Here is a 15,536-nt window from a genome sequence, read left to right on the forward strand (position 1 = left end):
TTCATTTTACAGGGAACACAGAAAGAAAAAAATAAGTTAAATGACACACAAGGAATAGAAGATATCCAGAAAGTGAGCCGTTCTATAAGAACACTGGTTTAGACTCTTGGAGGGGCGATAAAAAAGGAAAAAAAAAAAAAAAAGAGAGAGAGAGAGAGAGAAGAAAAAGAAGAAAAGAGAAGGAAAGAAAAGGTGGTAGTAATGCATTAGATTAAAAAATTAGCAAACCTCATCCCATGGGCCAAATGTGGCTTGCCCCTGGTTTTTCTTTTCTTTTCTTTTTATTAAAGTGTTATTGGAAGACAGGTCGATTCCTTTTCATGTTATCTATGGATGCATTTGCACTGCAATGGCACAGCTGAACAGTTGTGACAGAGACAAAATGGCCCACCAAAGCCTAAAATATTTATTATCCAGGTCTTCACAGAAAAAAAAAAAAAAAATTCAACCCCTGCTCTAAATGAACAGAGATAGAAGGGACACAACACAATACAATATGAGAAAATTTATTTAATCCTGGTTCAAGTAGTAGTAAGGTATATACATGTTCAGAACTGGACAAAAAAGTTTTTGTTCCGTTCTTCAGCATCACAAATCACAAATTCACACAAACTTTTGGAATTTTGTCTTTTTTTTTTTTTAAAGGGTTGTACATCCAATTTTTAACCTCTGATCTAGTGATAAATTATATAAAATTAGTGGGTACAGGTTAATTTTGAGGCCGACTAAGTATAGTATATAGGTTTAAATGACACTTCTCAAGCTACCAGAAAAGGGAAATTAGACCCTTCACTTATACTATACACAAATTCCTAATAGGTTACAAACTTAACGTTAATGTCAAAAGATAAACAAAAATAAAAACAAAAATAGGAGAATTTTTAGAGGAGATCTAACAAAAATCAGGACATCTAAAAAAGACTGACCTATCTGAATATATAGAAATTTGAAATATTTCAAAGGAAAAAAATCACATTAACAAAATAAAAAAGAATAGCAACTATACCACTTAACTGATTTAAAATTTCTAATACAAAAGCTTCTCTATATTGATAAAGAAATCCAACAGAAAAAAAACAGGCACGGGGTACCTGGCTGGCTCAATCCTAAGAACATGAGACTCTTGATCTCGAGGTCATGAGTTCAAGCCCCACAGTGGCTGTAAAGTTTATTTAAAAATAAAATCTAAGGAAAAAAAAGAAAAAGAAAAACCAGGCACAGAATGCACACAGGCAGTGTGTGATTTAGATTTAGAGGAAATCTAAATGCCTAATAGACATTTGGAACAACAGACTCAACCTCACTAGTGAGGAAGGAAATGCTGAATAAAGCAATAATGGGGTATCTTTTATTAAATTCCAGGATAAAAAAAATTAAAGAGTGGTAACATTCAGGGATGGTAAAGATGTAGGAATGGACTGATCTTACGTACTGCTGGGAGAGGTGTGAATTCTTTTTTTTTAAAAAAGATTTTATTTATTTATTTGGCAGGCAGAGATCACAATTAGGCAGAGATGTGGCAGAGAGAGAGGAAAGGAGAGAGGAAGGGAACCAAGCTCCCTGCTGAGCAGAGTGCAGGAGTGGGGCTTGATCCCAGGACCCTGGGCAGAGGCTTAATCCACTGAGCCACCCAGGCGCCTCGAGAGGTGTGAATTCTTAAAACCTTTTGAAAAGTAATTAAGCAATAACTGTTAAGAGTTAAAGTTAAAAATACCAGTAGAATTTTGATAGGAATGGCATTAAAAGTATAGATTGCCCCAGGCAGTATAGACATTTTAACAATGTTTATTCTTCCGATCCAAGAGCATGGAATGGTCTTCCATCTTTTTGTGTCTTCTTCAATTTCTTTCATGAGTGTTCTGTAGTTCCTCGAGTACAGATCCTTTACCTCTTTGGTTAGGTTTATTCCCAGGTACCTTATGGTTCTTGGTGCTATAGTAAATGGAATCGATTCTCTAATTTCCCTTTCTGTATTTTCATTGTTGGTGTGTAAGAAAGCCACTGATTTCTGTACACTGACTTTGTATCCTGCCATGTTACTGAATTGCTGTATGAGTTCTAGTAGTTTGGGGGTGGAGTCTTTGGGGTTTTCCATATAAAGAATCATGTCATCTGCGAAGAGAGAGAGTTTGACTTCTTCATTACCAATTTGGATACCTTTTATTTCTCTTTGTTGTCTGATTGCTGTTGCTAGGACTTCTAGTACTATGTTAAACAAGAGTGGTGAGAATGGGCATTCCACTGGTATTTTTCAAAGAGCTGGAGCAAATAATCCTAAAATTTGTATGGAATCAGAAGAAACCCTGAATTACTAAGGAAATGTTGAAAAACAAAAACAAAACTGGGGGCATCACGTTACCTGATTTCAAGCTTTACTACAAAGCTGTGATCACCAAGACAGCGTGGTACTGGCATAAAAATAGACACATAGACCAGTGGAACAGAGTAGAGAGCCCAGATATGGACCCTGAACTCTATGGTCAAATAATCTTTGACAAAACAGGAAAAAATATACAGTGGAAAAAAGACAGGTCTCTTCAATAAATGGCGCTGGGATGGGAGCCTGGGTGGCTCAGTGGGTTAAAGTCTCTGCCTTCAGCTCAGGTCATGATCCCAGGTCCTGGGATTGAGTCCCACATCGGGCTCTCTGCTCAGCAGGGAGCCTGCTTCCCCCTCTCTCTCTGCCTGCCTCTCTGCCTACTTGTGATCTCTCTCTCTGTCAAATAAATAAATAAAACCTTTTAATAAAAAAAAAATAAACAAATGGCGCTGGGAAAACTGGACAGCAATATGTAGAAGAATGAAACTCGGCCATTCTCTTACACCGTACACAAAGATAAACTCGAAATGGATAAAAGACCTCAACGTGAGACAGGAATCCATCAGAATCCTAGAGGAGAACATAGGCAGTAACTTCTTTGATATCAGCCACAGCAACTTCTTCCAAGATATGTCTCCAAAAGCAAAGGAAACAAAAGCAAAAATAAACTTTTGGGACTTCATCAAGATCAAAAGCTTCTGCACAGCAAAGGAAACAGTCAACAAAACAAAGAGGCAACCCATGGAATGGGAGAAGATATTTGCAAATGACAGTACAGACAAAAGGTTGATATCCAGGATCTATAAAGAACTCCTCAAACTCAACACACACAAAACAGATAATCATATCAAAAAATGGGCAGAAGAAATGAACAGACACTTTTCCAATGAAGACATACAAATGGCTATCAGACACATGAAAAAATGTTCATCATCATTAGCCATCAGGGAGACTCAAATTAAAACCACATTGCGATACCCCTCATACCAGTTAGAATGGCCAAAATTAGCAAGACAGGAAACAACATGTGTTGGAGAGGATGTGGAAAAAGGGGAACCCTCTTACATTGTTGGTGGGAATGCAAGTTGGTGCAGCCGCTTTGGAGAACAATGTGGAGATTCCTCAAGAAATTAAAAATAGAGCTTCCCTATGACCCTGTAATTACGCTACTGGGTATTTACCCCAAAGATACAGATGTAGTGAAAAGAAGGGCCATCTGTACCCCAATGTTTATAGCAGCAATGGCCACGGTCGCCAAACTATGGAAAGAACCAAGATGCCCTTCGACGGGCGAATGGATAAGGAAGATGTGGTCCATATACACGATGGAGTATTATGCCTCTATCAGAAAAGATGAATACCCAACTTTTGTAGCAACATGGATGGGACTGGAAGAGATTATGCTGAGTGAAATAAGTCAAGCAGAGAGAGTCAATTATCATATGGTTTCACTTATTTGTGGAGCATAAGAAATAACATGGAGGACATGGGGAGATGGAGAGGAGAAGGGAGTTGAGGGAAATTGGAAGGGGAGGTGAACCAGGAGAGGCTATGGACTCTGAAAAACCACCTGAGGGTCTAGAAGGGGTTGGGGTGGGAGGTTGGGGGAACAAGGTGGTGGGTATTAGTGAGGGCACGTGTTGCATGGAGCACTGGGTGTGGTACAAAAACCATGAACACTGTTATGCTGAAAAGAAAAAAAAAAGTGATATATGTTTAAAAAAAAAAGAGTTAAAGTTAAAATACAGAACTTCCAGGGAAGATGGCCGAGTGGAAAGATTCTGGTCTGATGGAAATAATTAGGTTAACACGCACATCTGTGTAAATAACTCAGAAAACAACTGGAAGACTAGCAGAACAAACTCTCCACAGCTAAATGTGGACAAGAGGCCACATAAAGGAGGACAGGAAAACTGGAGATGCTGTAGAGAGCCAAACAGACCTAAGACTGTCCAGGGGAGGAAGAGATGCGGAGAGGGGAGAAGAGCACACCCTGAGCCAGGCATCCCAGGCACAGAGGACCGGCCTGGGAAGAGGAATCCCCATAACATTTGCCTATGAAAATCAGAGGGGCAGGCCTACAATCAGTGGGGCTTAGCATCTGGAACTTCATAAATCAGAGGATTCTGCTCTAGAAGAGGCAGAGGGCAATAGGAAACTGTGTCCCCACACTTAAAGAGACAGCATAACAAACAGCCCCACTGACATACAGCACAGAAGTGGCAGTTTGAAAAATGCAAGGGGTATACAGGAAGGTTTATTTACGAATCTCAGAGTGTGTGCTGGAGGGGCGGGATATTTGGAAGACTTATCCAAGAGCAAAGGAGTTGGGGGAAATCATTTCCCTCCCTCAACCCTCAGCTAGACACACTAAATACATGGGCACTGGCACAGAGCCAACACTCTCTACCTAGCATTCCACCCTCTCAGGCTTCTGCAGATCTGACCCTCCAACCCACCTGGCCTCAGCAGGAGTTTTCCCAGTGGATGAAGGTCCCCTCTCACAGCACACCAGCAGGAAACTTGCTGGCACTGGGCCATACTCTACCCCTCCACATTCTCCTGTGGACTGCTGCCCTCCAACATGAGTGTTGCAGGAGTCCATCCAAAGTGGGGCCGTAGGCTGGAAGTGGGGAGGCAGTCCTGACAGGAACCAGTATCACCCCAAAGTGACTGCCCAGGGGAGAAGGGAAGATAACCACACACATCAGTCTAAGTGCAGCGCCAGCAGAAGGCTGCAGGCAGACACCTGGTCTTACTTCAGGCCTGCCCAACAATGAAAGCTTCTAAGGGCACGAAACAGAAAAAGCGCCCTGCAGTTCAGTGCTACCAGAGCTCTAGCAATTGCCTGGTCTGACTCAACTCCAGCCCAAGGCAGCCCCAGACTGGCTCACTAATAATACAGGGACCAAACCTTGCCCATAATAGGCAAAAAGAGCCACTGCAGATGACTGGACAGCCACGACAGAAGGGCACACACAACACACATAGGAGACACCCCTGAAGCAATAGCAACAGGTTCTGGTGAACAGGGGATAGCGCACTGCAGGGCACTACAGGACCTAGTCTTCATAAGGCCACTACTTTCAAGAGAATGAGACATAGCTGACTTTCCTAGCATACAGAAACAAACACAGAGGTAGACAAATTGAGGAGACAAAGAAATATGTCCCAAACGAAAGAAAAGGACAAAATCACAGCAAGAGAACTAAAGGAAACAGAGACAATTATTAATATCCCTGATAGAGAATTTAAAGTAATGATTATAAAGATACTCACTGATCTGGAGAAAAGAGTGGAGGACCTCAGTGAGACCCTCAAAAAAAAGAACCAATCAGAGATGAAGAATTCAATAAATGAGATTAAAAATACACTAGATAAAGCATGAGGCCTACTTAAAAAAACAAAACACTAGATACAATCAACAGTAGAACAGAGGAAGCGGAAGAACAGATCAGTGACCTAAATGACAGAATATTGGAAAGCACAATATATAAATAAGTATATAAACATATAAGCAACATATAAATCAAATCAACATGTTATATACCTTAAATTTACATGTTATATGTTAAATATATTTCAATTTTAAAAGTTTACTATGTCTTTTATAATATTAACTCTAAGTATACTTTAACAAAGTAAAATTAATTTTGTAACTTTATTACAAAATTGGAACAATGAAAATAACTTCCCCTATCTTAAACCAAATTAAATATGTACTGCTAGCTAGTGAAAATGACCTTGCCTCATAAGAATTATTCTTAGTAATACATGCAAAATTACTTTTATTCTCCAAAAGGTAAAAAGGATCTTCACTCCTTACTCAGTAAACAGATGTTCAATTTTCTGGCTTTGAATCTTTTAGCTTCCTTACTCCTTCCCTGGATAAATGTGAACAAACCAGTCACTGTGACAATCAACTCTCTGCAGATTACTTTCAGATGAATAATTTTTGGCCCAACATATCTCTGGAGCACAGCTCCTTATTTTCAGCTATATGCTAGATGTTGCCATAAGCCACCATGTTAGTGCTTTGAATCTAATAAATATGTCCCCCCCAAATGAACTTTCATGCCACATAATCCTGGGTTGAAATCCTGGTTCCACCACTTTACTAACTATGAGACAATGGATAAATTACTTAAAATCTCTGAGCCTATTTTCTTCTCTATAAAATGCAGAAAAGAATAGTTCCTTTAGCAAAAGCTTATTATGTCTAAATAAGGTGATGCATGTAAAGATATATGAGCATAATGACTCACACACAGAAATCATTCAAAATGCATTAGCCATTTGTCTCTCAAATTTGCTCTTTACTCTGTTTTCTATTTCTCCAAAGAGTATCACTATCTTTCCAGTCATCAACCTCAAATTCCCTTGGCCCTCTTTGACATCTTCCTTTTCCTTATGGCTAACATACAATTAGTTGCCAAATATTTCAATTCTGCCCAAACAAATCCAACTGAAATCAATACTCACCTATGGAAAAACCACTACCTTTGTAGGCATTGTGCTAATGTGTATGGGGATACAATGAAGAGTAAGGCTTAGAACCTGCCTTTAAAGAATGGGCTAAGAGCCAGGGGTATGGGGCCAGGTTAGCAGAACTATAACCAGTGAACAATGGGGTATGAATTCTAATTCTTCCATGTACTATGAAGCCTTGGAAAATTTATTTCAGAAATTCATTTAGCCAGTTTCATTTTGTTCAACTATAAAATGGGAGTTAAAATGCTTATCTCATAGGATTATATCCAAAATTAACAGAGAGGACATCAACAAAGGGCTCTAGCCAGAGGCTGATATATTATGCATGGGCTTTTAAAAATTTTTCTTTTTAACTCAGATTCTTTACAGATCAAGTTGTGGGATAAGTTTAGTTAATGCAGGAACATAAGAATTGTGATAAGCTGTAGAAATTTCTAAATGGCTTTTTAAAGGGGATGGCCACTATTCCACTTCAACCAAGTACCGCTAAATAGGAACACAGGTCCTGCCATGTTTTTGAGTTTAAGACAAGTTAGAAAGTTCACTTTCTGACTTGTGAACTCCCCAGTTTCTTAAAACACTAGAATGTAATTTAAAAAAAAATGTTTTAATGTGTCCACCAAATAAAACATCTGCTAAAACCTGCAAGTCACCAATTTGTAATCTACGCCTGAATGGCTCAGAGGGAAGGCAGAAGTTGTAAACACAGTTCTCTTGCTAGAAACTTCAAGGGAGTGGAAGGTAACCAATGCTTTTGGTTTCATCATGTGGTTCTTAGTTTTACTTGTGCTGAGAAACTGATAATAAACAAAATAAAGAAGACAAATTAGACCCGGCTCTCCAGGGACAATGCCAGACATAGAAAGCAAAATCCCTGAATACTGTTTAACCTTCTGGATCCAGAGTGTTGCCTAACACAAAATTTGACTGGTCTTTGTACCTGGTTCCTTGGATGGAACATCTATACCCTTGGATTTCCCCCAGTGATGAGAATGTCTTTTTATTCATGAGCGGGCTATGACAGTTTGCACTAATAAGGTCACTCACTGTGGGCCTCTAGATAGCTAATGCGAGAAAGAGATGGCTCAGGGTGGGAACAAGCCAAGCAAGAAAGACCAACCACATGACCACAGCCCAACCATGTTGGGGCTGGTTTTGAGCCATTTAATATCAGCCCAACCTCTGGGCAAGGCAGGAGAGCTAGAGATCGAGTTCAGTCATGTGCCCAATGATATAACTTATATGGCTAGATAATGCACCCCAATAAAAACTCTGGACACAGAAGCTATGAGGACTTTGTACAGGAGGGTGGCATGCCTTGATTCTAAGGGCAGAGGGAATGAACCTTCATAGACTTCACCGTATGTAATTTTTCATTTGGCTGGTCCTGATTTGTATCTTGTATAATTAAACTATGAGGACAGAGCTTTCCTGAATTCTGTGAATTGTTCTAGCTTCCAGATATTTATTGAACCTGAGAGGGTCTTGTGGGAAACCCCCCATATTTGTAACCAGTTCATTAGAAATGTGGGTGTTCTGGGACCTCAAAACTTCCAATCAGAGGCTGAGGTGAAGGCAGTCTCTTGGGGACTATGCCTTGAATCCGTAAGGTCTGTGTTAACTCTGGGTGATTACTAGTATCAGAATTGAAAATTGTGGTTATTGTAAGAGAATATTTCATAGGTATAAGATTTAGCACTACATATATATTTTGGCAGTTCTTAATTCTTGGTGCTGGAGAAAATTCTAATTTCTGGAGTAATCAGGAACCAACCACTCACTTATATTCTAAAAAGCTTGTATTTCAGCCATAAATGATGATGTTAGTAAAGCAGATGTCATATGTTACAATGAGAAGACAAAGTCAAATTGGAAATTATCACTTTTTTAAAGCAAAATGGAAAACTAACATTTATTACCCACTGAAAACTTGTTACAGAAAGAAATACAACAAAAAGGGTTTGTCCTTCATGCCCCAGCAATGTGTATTATTACTTATTTTCATTCACCTTTAGTCTTTGCCATTCCCACCACTACCACTAGCCCCTTACTCCTTCATATGATAGGCCTCCTGTCTGAGTTTTTACTCCTAACACCACCCAAGCTCTTATTATTTTCTCAAGTCATACTGCCTGGCCTTAATCAATGAGGGCTTTCCTGTCATATCATTCACTATCAGACCGTTATTCTTTTAGCTATCTTACTGAAAATCTCCAACTCAACTATATCTGCCTCTGTCCTTTAGGAATCTGCTGCAGATTCCTAAAACACATAGCTAGTATCATATTAAAACTTGATGTCAACACCAGAAAAATTAAAAGGAAAGCCAGAATCTAAAATATCTGGCGTCTGTTATTACAAAGGCAAGTTTTCCTAAATCCCAAATATTACAGCTCTAGATAAAAACTATTTAATGAAGTTGGACTAACTGGTTTTGACAGTGGTACTCTCATTTTCTATAAGTCTTTAGTAGTCTTACAAAATTAATTCACTTTTATTTGTATTTCTTAATGAAATTTAGTCATGTATTCTGGAAATACATACAACATATAGGTAGGACTTAAGGAGTAATAAAGCACAGTATCCTATCACCTAACTGAAGAATTAATACAATACCAACATCTTTGAAGCTCCTGCATCCCCCTTCTGATAAGGGAGCGGAAGGCAAGCTGAGGACAAAGCACAAGCTGATACCCCTGCTAACTCTCCCCCACACATACTCCCAGGTGGGAAATGTATGACATTCCTCAGAGATTCAGGACTGTCCTAAAACTAAGGGAAGGGAAAAACAAATGTTTAACTAACAGAGAACACAGTCCTGCAAGAGATGAGTCTCCATAGTGTACCAATCAATGTCTTAGTGATTTACGAGGAAAAAGCATCCTTATCAATAGCCTAACTTCCAGAGACCCATAACTCAATTTTCTGGAGCCCCAACATCACCCTCCCTTCCATGAGTGATGTGGGAAACCGAGGCAAAAGGGAAAGTAAACAAAATTACATTTCTTCATGACCTGCAGCCCATTGACAAGGACTTAAGATAGACAGAGCATAATATTCCCCCAGGAAGCTCCCAACTGTCTTAATGTTAATTCCTTACTAGAAGGAAAAGCAACCTTAATTTGGTAATAGCCAAGCCTGGATTTTCCAGAGGATCTTCTTTAGCATATGAAAGTCCTTTTGGACACCTCCCTTTGTCCTTACCTCCCCCAACTCCCAAGTATATAATCAGCCATCCCTCAAAACCTCTGTTCATCAGCTCTTTCTGCCCATGGGTCCTGCCCCCCACCTCAGCTTTGTCAAAAATTAGTTGACCACAGAGTTGAGGGTCCACTTCTGTGTTCTCTATCCTGTTCCAGTAATCTATGTGTCTGTTTTTGTGCCAGTACCATACTGTCTTGATGCCTACAATTTTGTAATACAGCTTGAAATCTAGAAGTGTGATACCACCAGTTTTGGTTTTCCTTTTCAACATTCCTTTGGCTATTCAGGATCTTTTCTGGTCCCACACAAATTTTAGGATTTATTTGTTCCAGTTCTGTGAAAAAAAGTTGATGGTATTTTGATAGGGATTGCATTAAATGTGTGGATTGCTCTAGATAGCATAGACATTTTCACAATATTTGCTCTTCCAATCCATGAGCATGGAATGTATTTCCATTTCATAGTGTCTTCCTCAATTTATTTCATGAGTATTCTATAGTTTTCTGAGTATAGATCCTTTGTCTCATTGGTTAGGTTTATTCCTAGGTATCTTATGGAGTTGCATGTAACTAAATGGAATTGACTCCTTAATTTCTCTTTCTTCTGTTTCATTGTTGGTGTATAGAAATGCAACCGATTTCTGTGCAGTGATTTTATATCCTGCCACTCTACTGAATTCCTGTATGAGTTCCAGCAATTTTGAAGTGGAGTCTTTTGGGTTTTCCACATACAGTATCATGTCATCTGCAAAGAATGCCGATTTGGATGACTTTTATTTCTTTTTGTTGTCTGATTGTTGAGGCTAGGACTTCTAGTACTATGTGGAACAGCAGTGGTAAGAGTAGACATCTTGGTTATGTTCCTGATCTTGAGGGAAATGCTCTCTGCACTGAGAATGGTATTTGCTGTGGGCTTTTGTAGATGGCTTTTATGATACTGAGGTATGTTTCCTCTATCCATACACTGAGGACAGTTTTAATCAAGAAAGGATGCTATACTTCGTCAAATGCTTTTTCTGTATCTATTGAAAGGATCATATATATGGTTCTTGTCCTTTCTCTTATTTATTTAGTGTTTCACATTGATTCGCAGATGTTGAACCAACCTTGCAGTCCAGGAATAAATCCCACTTGGTCATGGTGAATGATCCTTTTAATGTACGTGGATTGGTTAGTATTTTGGTGAGAATTTTTGCATCCATATTCATCAGGGATATTGGGGGGGGGGCTGTAATTCTCCTTTTTGGTGGGGTCTTTGGTTTTAGGATCAAGGTAATGCTGGTCTCATAAAATGAGTCTGGAAGTTTTCCTTCCGTTTCTATTTTTTGGAGCAGCTTCAGAAGAATAGGTATTAATTTTTCCTTAAATGTTTGGTAGAATTCCCCTGGGAAGTCATCTGGCACTGGGCTCTTGTTTGTCAGGAGATTTTTTATTACTGCTTCAATTTCCTTGCTGGTTATGGGTCTGTTCAGGTATTCTGTTTCTTTCTGGTTCAGTTTTGGTAGCTTATACATCTCTGAGAATGCATTCATTTCTTTCAGATTGCCTGATTTGTTGGCACGTAGTTGCTCATAATATGTTCTTATAATTGTATTTCTTCACTGTTGGTTGTGATCTCTTTTATTCATGATTTTATTTATTTGGGTCCTTTCTCTTCTCTTTTTGATAAGCCTGGCCAGGGGTTGATGGATCTTATTAATTCTTTCAAAGAACCAGCTCCTACTTTCGTTGATCTGTTCTAGTGATCTTTTGGTTTCTATTTCATTGACTTCTGCTCTAATCTTTATTAATTCTCTTATCCTGCTTGGATTAGGCTTTAGCTGCTGTTCCTTCTCCAACTCCTTTAGATGTAAGTTAGGTTCTGTATTTGAGACCTTTCTTGTTCTTGAGAAAAGCTCGTAGTGCCATATACTTCCATCTTAGGACTGTCTTTGCTGCATCCCAAAGATTTTAACAGTTGCATTTTCATTTTCATTTGTTTCCATGAATTTTTTAAATTCTTCTTTAATTCCCTGGTTGATCCATTCATTCTTTAGTAGGATGTTCTCCAGCCTCCATGTGTTAGAGTTTTTTCTAACTTTTATCTTGTGATTTGAGTTCCAGTTTCAAAGCTTTATGGTCTGAAGATATGCAGGGAATGATCCCAATATTTAGATACGCAATCCAGTATGTGATCTATTTGTGACCCAGTATGTGATCTATACTGGAGAATGTTCCATCTGCATTCAAGAAGGATGTGTATTCTGTTGTTTTAGGATGGAATGCTCTGAATATATCTGTGAAGTCCATCTGGTCCAGTGTGTCATTCAAACCCCTTATTTCCTTGTTGATCTTTTGCTTAGATGATCTGTCTACTGCACTGAGGGGGGTTAAAGTCCCCTGTTGTTATTTTATTATTATGGATGTGTTTCTTTGATTTTGCTATTAATTGGCTTATACGGGGGCACCTGGGTGGCTCAGTCATTAAGCGTCTGCCTTTGGCTCAGGTCATAATCCCAGCATCCTAGGACTGAGCCCCATATTGCCCTCCTGCTCAGCGGGGAGCCTGTTTCTCCCTCACATCAGCTCTACAGTGCTTGTATTCCCTCTCTCACTATCTCTGTCATAAATAAATAAAATCTTTAGAAAATAATAATTGGGCCCGTAGCCTCCCCACCCCTCCTGCAACGCTCGACCCCGGGATCCCCCCGGCTTGCCTGCCCGTCATGGCCGACAAAGAAGCAGCCTTTGATGACGCAGTAGAAGAATGTGTGATCAACGAAGAGTACAAAATATGGAAAAAGAACACCCCTTTTCTTTACGATTTGGTGATGACCCATGCCCTGGAGTGGCCTAGCCTAACTGTGCAGTGGCTTCCAGATGTAACCAGCCCAGAAGGGAAAGACTTCAGCATTCATCGACTTGTCCTGGGAACACACACATCCGATGAACAAAACCATCTTGTGATAGCCAGTGTGCAGCTCCCTAACGATGATGCTCAGTTTGATGCTTCACACTACGACAGTGAGAAAGGAGAATTTGGAGGTTTTGGCTCAGTTAGTGGAAAAATTGAAATAGAGATCAAGATCAACCATGAAGGAGAAGTAAACCGGGCACGTTATATGCCCCAGAACCCTTGCATCATTGTGACAAAGACTCCATCCATTGATGTTCTTGTTTTTGACTATACAAAACATCCTTCCAAACCAGACCCTTCTGGAGAGTGCAACCCAGACTTGCGTCTCCGTGGACATCAGAAGGAAGGCTATGGACTTTCTTGGAACCCAAATCTCAGTGGGCATTTACTTAGCGCTTCAGACGACCACACCATCTGCCTCTGGGACATCAGTGCTGTTCCAAAGGAAGGAAAAGTTGTGGATGCGAAGACCATCTTTACAGGGCATACAGCAGTAGTAGAAGATGTTTCCTGGCATCTGCTCCATGAGTCTCTGTTTGGGTCAGTTGCTGATGATCAGAAACTTATGATCTGGGATACTCATTCAAACAATACTTCCAAACCAAGCCACTCAGTTGATGCTCACACTGCTGAAGTAAACTGCCTATCTTTCAATCCTTACAGTGAGTTCATTCTGGCCACAGGATCAGCTGACAAGACTGTTGCCTTGTGGGATCTGAGAAATCTGAAACTGAAGTTGCATTCCTTTGAATCATATAAGGATGAAATATTCCAGGTTCAGTGGTCACCTCACAATGAGACCATTTTGGCTTCCAGTGGTACTGATCGCAGACTGAATGTTTGGGATTTAAGTAAAATTGGAGAGGAACAATCCCCGGAAGATGCAGAAGATGGGCCACCAGAATTGTTGTTTATTCATGGCGGTCACACTGCCAAGATATCTGATTTCTCCTGGAATCCCAATGATCCTTGGGTGATTTGTTCTGTATCAGAAGACAATATCATACAAGTGTGGCAAATGGCAGAGAACATTTACAATGATGAAGATCCTGAAGAAGCGTGGATCCAGAAGGACAAGGGTCCTAGATATGTCTGCACTTCTTGTGATTTTAGACTCCCCTTTTTTCCCCCTCTCAACCCTGAGATTGATTTAACACTGGTTTTGAGACACAGACTTTGTTTGGCTATCCCTCTATGATAGGTACCATCAACGATGTTACTAGCCCAAACAGAGGGTGTTTTCTAAATATTAACTGGGGGAATTGATTCAGTAAAGCCACAGACTTATATTTAAATTTTCTTCAGGAATTTTCTAGTAACAAAGGTCTAAAGTAGCCACAGAAAGGGGAATATTGGGTGTGATTATTTTTCTTCTTAGGCTATATCCCCAAGTTTTACAGACTCCTTTTAAGTAAAGGCTAAAGTGAGGAAGGATAGAGCCAAGTGAGGTAGGTGTCTGAGCCATGAAGTATAAATACCACAAGATGTCATTTTTATTCAGGAAATGGGGGAGATTCAAGTCATATAAATTCCTATTCTAAAGTTTTCACACCTGACTTTCCAGGATGCACATTTCCCTATGTAGACCAGTCTCCTCTCAGTTTCTTCAGTTAAGTCAAAACTATGTGTTCCTCTTTCCCCATACATTTTTGCTTGTTAGTGTATTTCTTGAGCTGTTTTCATATTTCTTTCCTTTCTGTGAAATGTTTTTTTTTAAAAACTTGGGACCACCAAGTTGTAAAGATGTATGTTTTTACCTGACAGACATACCACAGGTAGACTGTCCAGTTGAGTTGAGAAGAGTGAATTGATAGCTTGTATTTGTTTTTAAAATTAAATTAATCCCAGGTAAGAGTTGCTTTTTTTTTTTTTTTTTTTTTTTTAGGAGTTAGTCCTTGACCACTAGTTTGGTACCATCTCTATTTTCGGTGACCTGTTTCACCAGCAGGCCTGTTACTCTCCATGACTAACTGTGTAAGTGCTTATAATGGAATAAATTGCTTTTCTACGTTAAAAAAAAAAAGGAAAGAAAATAATAATTGGCTTATATAATTGGCTGCTCCCATGTTAGAGACATAAATATTTACAACTGTTAGATCTTCTTGTTGGACAGACCCTTTAAGTATGATATAGTGTCCTTCCTCATCTCTTACTAGTCTTTGGTTTAAAATCTAATTTGTCTTATAAAAGGATTGTCACCGCACCTTTCTTTTGAGGTCCATTAACATGATAAATGGTTTTCCACACCCTCACTTTAAATCTGGAAATGTCTTTGTGTCTAAAATAAGTCTCTTATAGACAGCATTATCAGTGGGTCTTGCATTTTTTTTTTATTTATTTATTTGACAGACAGAGATCATAGGTAGGCAGAGAGGCAGCCAGAGAGAGAGGAGGGGAAGCAGGCTCCCTGCTGAGCAGAGAGCCTGATGCGGGGCTCAATCCCAGGATCCTGGGACCATGACCTGGGCCGAAGGCAGAGGCTTTAACCCACTGAGCCACCCAGGTGCCCCTGGGTCTTGCATTTTTATCCAGTCTGATACCCTGTGTCTTTTGATTGGGGGCATTTATCACATTTACATTCAGAGTTCTATTGAAAGATACGAATTTAGTGCCATTATATTGCCTG

The 15,536-nt window shown here is 39.6% G+C and overlaps 1 protein-coding gene and 1 pseudogene across 4 annotated transcripts in view; one reads left to right on the forward strand and one right to left on the reverse strand.

Moving 5' to 3' along the window:
• COMMD1 (copper metabolism domain containing 1) overlaps nt 1-15,536 on the reverse strand; it is a 218,550-nt gene that overhangs the window by 72,429 nt on the left and 130,585 nt on the right. The window lies entirely within an intron of this gene.
• On the forward strand, nt 12,720-14,750 carry LOC123926094 (annotated as a pseudogene).

The sequence above is a fragment of the Meles meles genome, chromosome 15, assembly GCF_922984935.1.
Source record: "Meles meles chromosome 15, mMelMel3.1 paternal haplotype, whole genome shotgun sequence".
Lineage (NCBI taxonomy): Eukaryota > Metazoa > Chordata > Mammalia > Carnivora > Mustelidae > Meles > Meles meles.